This window comes from Vicugna pacos, chromosome 12 (assembly GCF_048564905.1).
Source record: "Vicugna pacos chromosome 12, VicPac4, whole genome shotgun sequence".
NCBI classification, from domain to species: Eukaryota; Metazoa; Chordata; class Mammalia; order Artiodactyla; family Camelidae; genus Vicugna; species Vicugna pacos.
The window spans coordinates 42393114-42404657 of record NC_132998.1 but is presented as its reverse complement, the minus strand read 5'-3'; positions in this window follow the sequence as shown (position 1 = coordinate 42404657).

The window sequence follows — 11544 nt, the reverse complement described above, 5'->3', positions numbered from 1 at the left end:
GCAAATAAAAATAACAAGAACAACAGGATAGTTTGCTTTCAAATGGACATTCCAGATTTAAGGACACACATAGTTCTCCCTTTGCTATTTTCTTGTTTACTAAATACCTACAATTTATAAATATCTATGGTTTACCTATAATTATCTAGGAGAGGTTGATTGCAATTTTTAATGTTGTTAAAAGGAAGGTATGCTTTTATAGAAATTAATTCAAACTTTTCAACTCTGTTTACTGGTGAGACTTTACAGTTCCATAGGAAATAAAAACAAACTTCTTAAAAGAATGAGGACCGCCTTCAAAATACACCATTGCACCAAATGTCATCTCTCCTAGCATCTTAAAGCCATTCTCTTTCACTGCCAGGTAATATGGCAACCACATTCGGAGTAGCTGCCTGGTGTGTAACTTTTTCTGTCTTACAGGCACCTCGTGGGTTGCTAGGCCACAGCCTGACCTTAACTCTGTATGAAAAATTAAGTGGAAGACCAGCGATTGAGTTGTGGTTTTTCTCAGTTTAATGTGATTGCCCTGGAGTCTGGCAAGGGAATTAAAAACCAGCTGCTTGGTAGGAATTGTCAGTTTCCAGTCCTTCAGTGAAACAGCACTAGAAAGGATTTAGCTGGAGCCAGCTTTCAGCCAATCCTTCTTCCTGAAAATGTGATGATGTGAGGATAGACAGGCCTAAAGGACAGAATAATCCAAAAAATTTCTTCCTCACTTTATTACTACAAGTTAACTTCTAGTTGTTTTTTTTTTAACGGCTTCACTTGTGCGCCTTGCTTCAAAGCCGTAAAATGATGTGTCAGAGCTACACTGTTAAATTAAACAGTCCTGGGCTGCGAGAACAAAGGTCCTATCATGTCATGTTTTCAGTCGTTACAGTAACCTCAGTTTAAGATAATCAAACAAGAGATATCTGAAGAAAAAGCGCTCGTTCATAACCACGGAGTTTCAGACTTTCTTTTCTATTAAACTGAACAGGATTTGTGAATTAGAGGGTGTTGTAACATGTGCTGAAATAAAGCTCTTTGCAGTTAATGTCACAAAAGAAGTGAGTTATAGGTTTTGTAATAAGACACCTTTCTCTTGAAGTAATAAGTTACGGTGTTGCTTTCTACCAAAGAGAAAGCAGTTCTCAATTTGTGGATTTTTGGGGGGAGTTGCTGTTTATTTTAATTATATGACCTATCCTCGCACCCACACTTTCAGCATTTGATCAGTAATTTTCAAAATACTGTACGTGGTAAGGAGATCCAAATGTTCTGGATGTGGGTACCGAAATATGTTGGTTAAGCTCCAAGAAGTGGAGAATTGAAGTAATTGGCTCAGAAAGATTGTTGTTAGTATTTCCTCTTTATATTTTGAGAGGCAAACAAATTAGACACAAATAATAGAAGTGTAAAACACCTTGCTATGTTTTAAAAATCCTCCCGGACACATGAAGTGAATCAGCCACATACTTTGTACCCCTCCCCCTACAAAGGAATTCGGTTAAAAAAAAAAAAAGGCCCAAGGCCTTCATGGCCTCAGGGCTTTCATTCATTCACTCCTCCCTACAGCAAATATTCACTGAGCACCTGCCTTGATGGAGCATTATGCTAGGTCCTGAGGCTGTAGTCATAAAGTTGGGAGGCGTGGTCCTGTTCTCAAGAAGCTTAACTTCTAGTGATGTGAAATGGATTATAAATAGGTACATTAAAAATAATGAAAAAATTAGGAAATGATGTCTCCCTGTGGAGGTGACTTGTTAGCTGAGATCTGAATGACTGTATGCACCAGTTATGTGACTGTCTGTACAGAAAAATCCAGGCAGAGAATCCAGAGAGCCCGAGGGAGTCAGCTTGATGTTCGAGAGACTGAAATAAAGGTACCCACTGCGAGCGCCTTGTGGGAGTGGGCAGAAGAGGTGTGAGAAGGAATCAGAGCGGATTGCGGGGCTAGATCACGGCTGCCGCCCAGGCAGTGCGAGGAGCTTGGAGTTTCTTCAGCTGTGATGGAAAGCCATTAGACGATTTTAAGGAGGGGAGTAATAGGATTTGATTTATGTTTTTAAAAAGATCCCTCTATCTGCTCTGCAGAGAACAGATTGTAAGGGAGCAACACTTGAGGCTGACTTCTAATCACTCTTGTTGCTGTAGGGGAGACGATGTGAGACAACCTTCACTGGGAAAGCGGTGTGTGTATGGAATGGACTTCTGATAGAGTTCTGTTTTGTTTTTCTTAAACTTTTCACGTGTGCTGTGCCTCTGCTCTCTGAGATGCTGTTTTTCCCCCCTTCTCCCCAATCTTCTGCATCAACCAGCTGTATCTCCTTCATGAAATCTTCCTCTAACACAATAGAGTAAATTTTTATTTCCATAGATACATTTTCAATAACAAATCATAACTCACAATAATAATATGTGAAAACAATAGCAATAAAAAGAATTGCTAAGAGTTATAATAACAATTGGGGCAGATTCAATTTATCTTAACAATTGAAGCAGAAGATATTGTTCTCATTTACAAATAATACATTGAAGACTCCAAGGAGCCCAGAAATTGACCAGCTGCTAAATAGAGAAGCCAGGGTCTGAACCATGGGTTTTCTAACCAAAAAAATCTCCTGTTTGTTTCATTATTGTAAGCTGTCCTTTTAGCCAAGTATTTATTCTTTTTTGCCAATTAATGGGGATCTTGGCAGACATCAGCATCAAAGACAGCTCCAGTATTTGCTTCCAGGTATAGACAGAAATATCAATAGGTAAAAGCTATTGTTTAACCAGTGCTAACATCCTCACTCTTATAAGATATGCAATAAAATATGGATATGAAATATCAGAACCTTATTTCAAGAGACCAGGGAAGAAAGGAACACAGAGTGACGTTTAATAACATGTAGTTGGTGTTCCTGTTCACACATATAATGGATACTACATGCTTAATAACATGTAGTTGTGTTAATACCTTTTCAAACAATAAAAGCCTATAGATTACAGCTTTACATCCAGTTTGTGAATACAATGTGGTACCACAGAGCTGCCTTGGTCAGCATCTCCCTATTTCAGAGTAAATGACAGCCATAGAGTTATACAATTGCCAAAGCAGAATGGATCAGACAGCAAAATGATTCTGTTTATCAATTTCCCCCTTTCATAGCCCATCCCTCTCCTGTGACATAAGATACTAGTAGCATAAGAAAAGAATAATGCACATAAATTATTTATGAAGACTGATATGGACATGCATCCTAAAGTTAGAGTTCTTGAAAATCCATTGTGGATTTCCTTTGCTGCGTCATGCCAGGAACTACTTTTAAGCCAAAGGGAGTAAATTATAGTACCTAATTATCATCTTGGCTAGTTGAATTCTGATTACAATCTTAGCCCATTGAGAGAAGTTGCTTCTAAATCAATAATTTGGGATTGATTTTCATAGAGAGGCTATAAGGAATGTTTATCAGTCAATCCATATGTTGCCTACTAAGTGGTTAACTTTGACACTGTATTAGCACATAGTGGAAGAATTAATGCCTGATTTCAAATTAGATTTCACTTTAAACAGAGAAAGATTGAACAGTATAACCACTTTAAATAGCTTAAAATAAAATTTAAAATATAATATTTACCTATATAAAAAAGCAGATCTATATTGTATTTAGCTTTTAAAAGGATGAAAAAAAGTAGATGAAAAATTATACCCTATTTTGAATTACAGAATGTAATTTCTATTTTCTTAAAATTCTCTATTAATTTCCCACTTTTGCTACTGAAAAGTTATGTAACTTAGATTCAGTTAAATATCTTACATTCAGATTTCAGAAACTCCTTTTTGATGTTTGAAAAAACCTTATGAGTATTTTGAAACATGTTATATAAAACCCAAAGCCATGCTTTTCCACCAACATAAAGCTGTGTTCAACATTTAGAAAGACAGGTTGATTAGTCTATCAGAATTGACAAATCTTTATTATACATAATTACTTACAGTCTGTCCTGATTTGAATAAATTTAATGGAATAAGTTTAATGTTGCAGTACAGCCACTTTGCATTATATAGCAGTATTTATATAGTATTATATAGTACTTATATAATACGTACTTTGATTTACACTTGTTGAGACATTATGGAATTATAGAAAAGAAATTGAACAAATGTTGCATTTTTAAAACAAGCATTTGAAAGATGATATTTCAAAAGAAAACCTACTACACTTTCACATGAAAAACAGAATACTCAGTCATCTAATTGTTTGGACTATATACCAACAAATACCAAGATATTAAGCAACATTGACTTAGTACAAAGTATCAACATAATGAAGTTTTTGTTCTACTTTTTACTTAGATTTTGGTTCTCATTTAGAAATAGTAATAGATTCAAATTTAGTTAAATATTTTTTAAAAACAGCATGATTTAAAGTAAAAAGCTATGTAGCACAGGGAAATATACACAAGGTCTTTTGGTGGCTCATAGTGAAAGAGAATGTGACAATGAATATATGTATATTCATGTGTAATTGAAAAATTGTGCTCTGCACTGGAATTTGACACAACACTGTAGAATGACTATAACTCAATTTAAAAAAAAGTTAAAAAAAATAAAGTAAAAAAGCACAGCTCTCTCTTCTTGTTTGAATAGAACAATGATTCTTAGTGGGAGTTGATTTTGTCCCCAAGAGGATGCGTGGTAATGTTTGGAGACGTTTTTGGTGTCCAGCTCTAAGAACCTTAATACTAGAAAGCGCGTCAAAGAAGAAATTAAGAATGGATGCATTAAGAAGTTAGGGGTTGGGCCTATCTGGCTAACAACTATGTCTTGCACGTTGTAGAAATTTAGTAAATATTTGTTGAGTAAATCCATTAATAAACAGGTAAAATACAATTGCTCCTTGAAGCCTTGTTCAGTTTTTTGTAAGTAAAAGGACACAAGTATTCTTTTTTATACCAAAACTGGTTAGTAATCGTTGCTGTAGGCCAACATATCCTACTTAATTTGTGGGAAACATTTCTAGGATTATGTTTATGACATACTTCAGAATGCACATAATGAAGAGTTGAAATAATGTCTTAGCTTGTGCTAGTATAAGGGACGTAGTGAGATGGATTGGAAATACATACATGTAGCCATTTTATTATACTGTGAAATTACTGCTCATTCTTATGGAAAAATAAAATTTGTGGAAAGGGCCTTTTGCAATTTTTAGTCATAAATATTAGAATTTTTATATACCCCAGGCAGTAATATTACTTATAAATTTATACCATACACCACTTAAACTTTTTTTTGTTGTTGTTAAGAGGCGTGATCAGAGTCAAAACCATATGCTGTGGCTTTTGCCCTGTGGAACTCTCAAATATACTGCAAGAATAATTATTCCTACTTAATGGGGTTACCAAAGAGAATGTGGTGCTGGATGGTAAGACGTATGTAATCTAATGAAAACCCTCTGTCAGCTCTCTAAAGACTTGTGCTAGGAGTTTCGAGTTTTGTGGGTTTTCCTTTATTAAAAGACTAAATAGCAGTTGAAATCTCTTAAGAGAATAAATGGATGCTAAGGATTCAAAAACTTTCATTCTAAGAGGATTCCATCCTAAGTGTATAATAAAGAATGTGGTCCTTTGGGAAATCAGTGTCTTTATGAGCAAGAGAGAAAGAGAGAGAGTCTTTTTATTATATATATATATTTTTATTTCTAAAAAATATATCATGTTGAATTTTTCTTCATTAGGAAACTAAAGCATAAATGTAGACCCTCATCATTTTCTTTTGATTAGCTTCCTAAGTGTCTCTCTTCCATCCAGCTCATTTTTCAGAGCTTTGCTTTATGTTTTCAAAAGCACAGATCTGGAGATGCCTGTCCCCAGACTCAAGATATCTGACCTGCTTGGCACGGCAGAAAACTTTAAAAATCTGCTGCATACCCTTCTTGCAAACGTTGTTCCCACCCCTCATGCGCTATCCACACACACCTTTCCTTGTCTCTGTAACTGCCATGATCTTTTATGCCCTTGTTTTTTCTTTTCCTTTTTTCTGGCTGTGTTAGTCAAGGTATCTTTCAAATAGTAAATCTCTAAAAGTCTTCGCTAAACTTTCTTTGACTTCACTTCCCTGTGTTCCTAAAAGAATTTCTACATACCTATATGAAAGGATTTGCCACATACTAAAATTATGTTTACTCGTTTTCTCATTTGCTGCCACATCTGTGAAAGAAGGGGTATATATTATTAAACTTTGTATTCCTGCTGCCAATGCCTGGCACATCAGTGTTTCAAAATTAAAGGTGATACACCTTTAGGTGTTGGTTTAGGACCTTGTTGTTCATCTATTTTATATATAATAGTTTGTATCTGTTAATCCCAAACTCCTCATTTATCCCTCCCCCTCTTTCCGCTTTGGTAATGTAATCTGTAAATTTGTTTTCTGTCTGTGAGTCTGTTTCTGTTTTGTAAATAAGTTCACTTGTATCATTTTTTTCAGATTCCACATATAAGCGATGTCATATATTTGTCTTCCTCTGACTTACTTTACTTGGTAAAAATCAATAAGTAAATAAAATAAAATTCAAAGATGAACTCCCTACTAGAATGAGTAAAACTAAAAAAGCAAAAAAACAAAAAAAACCTAACCAAAGCAAGTCCGTCGAGGCCAGGGTGTGAAAGAACAGAACTCCCATAAGCTGCTGGTAGGACTGGATTGTAGTACAAAAACTTTGGAAAATACTTTGACAATTTCTTATATAGTTAAACATATGCTTAGAAATGACCTGGCCATTCCACTGCTAAATGGTTACTCAGGGGTAGGTCCATACAAACACTTGTACATGAATGTCCAGAGCAGCTTTATTTCAATAGCCCCAAACTGGAAACAACCCACATTTTGAAAATCTAATGATACTCTTTGGCTCTCATTCCCTAAAACACATGTAAGCATGTATCACAGCCTTGCACAATATTGCATACCATTTATAGAGTCTACATTATGCTCCCGCTGAGAGGGACTGAAGATGGCGGGAGAGGGCGGATTTGGAGCTAGTTTGTCCAGACTAGTCTTTTGGGAATTTTGGGAGTAAGTATAAAGGGAGGGCAAGCGGGCCTTCCAGATCTGAAGGCTGTGACTCTGAATGCTCTGTTTATGCCTAAGTCATTCAAATATCTCATGGAATCAAAGTAGAAAGGACAAAAGAGAGCATCTAACAATCTAACACCCTAATTTTTAACACGAAGCAGCGGGGCCCGGGTGGCCGCAGCTGCTTGCCAGTGTGCCTCCAGCTGGCTGGAGCAGAGCAGGGATTAGATTCCAGGTGCCATGACTCGGACCCAAGCTCCTTCTCCGGTACCATGCTGCTTCCTCAGAAGAACTGGGTTTTTCTCTTATGCTTCCTAGCTGTTCTCAAGGCGCCTCAGCATACAAGATACTGGTGCTTTTCAGTATCAAAATATATACTGAATATAGGTGCTTTGCACTGGAATTATTCTTTTCTATTGCTGACACATGCCAAAAAGTCATTTTGTAACTAACTAACTCATGTGTTTGAGAGATTTACTGGTCAGTTATAACTGATGAAAGAATGTTTGATGGTTAAGGGAGAGCTTTGAAAATCTAGACAAGGCTTAAAATACTAGTGCAAGAATTTCATTATCTACCTCAGTTTAATCTGCAATTTGGTTTTCATTGTGGAGACGGCTGAAAGAGCACAAGATTGTGACATTGTGGTCAATTGCACAGTTACGAGGAATGTTATACATTCCAGATCTTTGTAGAAACAGTACAGAATGTCAGTATATATCCATTCGCTTGGAGAAGCTTAAATAATATTTTAAATCTTTAAGATCTGAGAGCAATACTGAAGAGTAATTAAAGGAAATAGTTAACCCATGTATTTATCTGTTTTACCATCCACCTATCCATTCATCCATGGATTTAAAAGGAAAGGGTTTTGCCAATAAAATCGAAGTCCTCATACATTATTTATGAGCTCTCTCAGAGTGACTGACAAGACTACCCAGAGTGCTAATGTCCTCTCTGCCCCAGCTTATCAGTTAACTAGTGAAACTTAACACAAACGGTGTCAGCTTTATATTTAGAGTGTAACTGTATAAACAGAAGCCACTAGGAGACTCTTGTTTCGTTTCCACCTCATTTAAATTCTTAATTTGTCCTTTCAGTTTAGAAGAGGCTGTTGCAGTGTGGTCCTGCTTCCAATTAATGAGCTTCAGAAAAGGATTAGGTTTGCCTCACTCAGTCTTTCCAAAATAGACTAACCTTGAATCACACAAACTCGAAGAAAAGGTAAATACTCTGTTCTGATTCAAATTAACTTCGACAGGGAAGACAACCCTAGGTTGTTTATTTTATTATAGCCTGAGCTAAGAGTCTCAAAGTTTTGAAGTTGATAAAAAAGACATTTTTTTGAAAGTTAAAAAAGAAAAAGGGATAGTAGTTTGGCACACGTGTTACGTGTATCAATTTTTTTCACTCTAATTTTTTTATTTCTAGCCATTCAATAAATAGTAGCAGTAACTAATAGCTTGTACCAGTATCATAAAGTCCAAAATATTTGGGTGTTTTTGTTATTTGGAGTTAAATCCTGAGGAGCCAGTTATTTAAAAAACTCCAAATATATTAAATATCTTAAATGTATTAGGAAATAATAAAGGGAATATAAGTGTGTATGTATTCGTAAGGTCACTTTAAGGATATTCATTCCCCTATAGTGACTTTTTGGTGATTTTATAGAAATCAGGACATCTGAAAATACCACAGCGTAGCTTCCTTTTTCACGAAGGTAGGTATCAAATCCATCCTTTCACTCACATCCAAGAATCTAGGCTACCTGTGAGGGAATCTAGGATGGCATCAATTTCTTAGCCCATTTTTGGCAATATTTTTTAATGTACTCCTACCCCAGTCTGATTTATTTATTCCTGAATTCTTCAGCTTTAAAAAGGTTCTGATCACGACCACAAGCACATAGACATACTAGTTTCTTTCAAATATAAAATTAAACTCATGCTTTATTAATATGAGAGGAATATCATACATCTGTTGGTGTTAAATTATTAAAGGTGAGATTATTTTTCAGAGGCAAAAAAGCAACAAAAATCACGGATTTAGGTTAAATTATTCATGCTGTTAAAAAGGTAGATTTTAAAGTCTTGTCGCACATAAAGTGCTCAGCCTAGGGTAAAGCAATCAACACAGCTGTAAATGAAGCTATGTTTGAATTAAAACAATTAGGCTTGCTTTTCTTGCGTCTGGCATCTCACAGCAGGTATTCAAGCACCGCCAAAGCCTGGATGTGCTGACACCTGTCATCAACGCGGAAGGTCTCTTTTAAACTAACAAACCACCCCTCCCAGTGGAAGTATAAACAAAACCCTAACTGCAGGTTTTGCTAACTGTTTTCCCCTGCTGTGAATACTAGTTTAAGCAGTAACCTCCACTGTAATTTATAATTGGCAAAAGATAAGAGCCAATTCTCTAGCTTCGATGTGACCATGTGTTCTTAAACTGAGCTTACGCCAATCAACTGTTTCTTAATTACCATCTAGTATCAAGCATCTGGAAATGATCTTTTAACTGCAAGGAGACAAATAAATAATATCACATATAGTGGTGATAAACTCCCAGACTGTCCTAACCAGTTTTATTTTTATTAACTCTTTTAATCTTCACAAAATACATTTGAGGCAGATAATAATAGTATTCGCAATTTACAGATGAGAAAATGGCGGCTGTGTGATGACTTGTCCTAAGTATCACAGCTACTAAGCAGAGGAGCTGAGACTTGAATCCAGGCTATTTGTGTCCAGGATCTGTGCCTTGCCTTCTCCACTAAAAGTAAAGATGTAAATAAATAAAAATTAACCACTATTCCATTTTAGACAAATAAATTGAACACATCTACTGAAAAGATTCTTCATGCAAAGCTTCCTAGGTCTTATGCATTGTCCAAGAAAGGGGTTCATGGATTCTAAGAACTGTAGTTTTCAAGTCAAGGCATATCTTTGATTAAAATAATTGATTGGGGGGAGGATAAATTAAATCTAAGTACACAATAAAAGAACACTTCTATCTGTTTCTCAGTGTGGCTATTCATGTGTTTTACAGTTAGAGTCTCCTGTTCCCTAAAGTATTCTTGGACCATAAATTAAGAACTTTTGAAAGCATCATTAAGTCTTTCAGGTGTAATCAATTTAAATAGTGCCACAATTTTAGTCAAAGCCTAGTTCACGTGTTTAAAACCTTGCTACTCTCGTGTGGCTATCAATCACCAACACCTGTATCACTTGGGCGCTTGTTACAGATGCAGAATCACAGGGAGCAAATCTCAGACCTATTGAATCATAATCTGCACTTCAACAGGATAACTGAGGTGATTTTGCTTAATGTAAATACAGCTTAAAAAGAAGTGGTTTAAGTCACTCTATTTAAAGAAGAAAGCTGACGTTTCAATTTCCGTACAGCAAGTTCTTAAGAATTGGATGTATTCCAACCTCTTTTCTGCTTTTGCAAAAGGGAAAGAGTAAATAAATCTTAGCTGAAAATAAATATGACATCATAGGCAGTTGGATTACCAGTGAGATTCTCACTTTATTTTTATTTTATTTTTTTCGGAAATGTTAAGTAGGAGTAGGCTAGTTAGGCTTGAGGTGTTAATGATGCACATCTGTGGTTTTACTGTCTCTGCATCCTTTTTCTTCCTTAAAACCCACTCTTTCTCAATTAACAGTCTTTGTGGTTAAGTGGGACAAATCCCACCCCTCACTCTAGGTTTAAGGGTGGGTCCCAGACCCTGGCCCTGCCAATGAGAGTCTATAATGACTGGTCCAGGGATGACACGTGATCCCACACTGACCAATGAGAGCCTTCCCCAGGGCTTTTATTGTCCAGGGAAAGGCTGCTCCTCCTGCTGAGAGGGCAATCACCAAGGGCCAAGAGCGTCTGGCGTTTCCAGTAACCATCTTTGCCATTCTAAGGGCGGTGGACCCTGCCTGAGAATGAAACCAGAGGAAAAAGCAGACTCAAGAGACAGAGAGATGCTTGGTGATTTTGGTCAAACACCTGAATCCAATTACAGCTTTGGATCCATCCTGTGGACTTCTCAGCCATATGTAAGTCAAGTGCATTTTGTCTTTTTAAATTGAGATATAATTAACATGTAACATTATAGTAATTTCAGGTATACAATATAATGATTTGATGTTTGTATCTGTTGCAAAATGATTCCCCACCACTCTCCCCACTCCCCAACCACCAATTTGTTTTCTGAATCTATGAACTCGTTTGTTTGTTTTTTTTTTTAGATTCCACATATAAGTGAGATCATACTATTTGTTGTTCTCTGTCTGACTTATTTACACTTAGCATAATGCCCTCAAGGTCCATATATGTCACAAATGGCCAGATTTCACTCTTGTTTATGGTTGAATAATACTCCATTATATATAAGCATCATATCTTCTTTATCTATTCATCTGTTGGTGGACAGTTAGGTTGTTTCCACGTATTGGCTATTGTAAATAATGTTGCGATGAATACAAGGGTGAATGTGGTTTTTC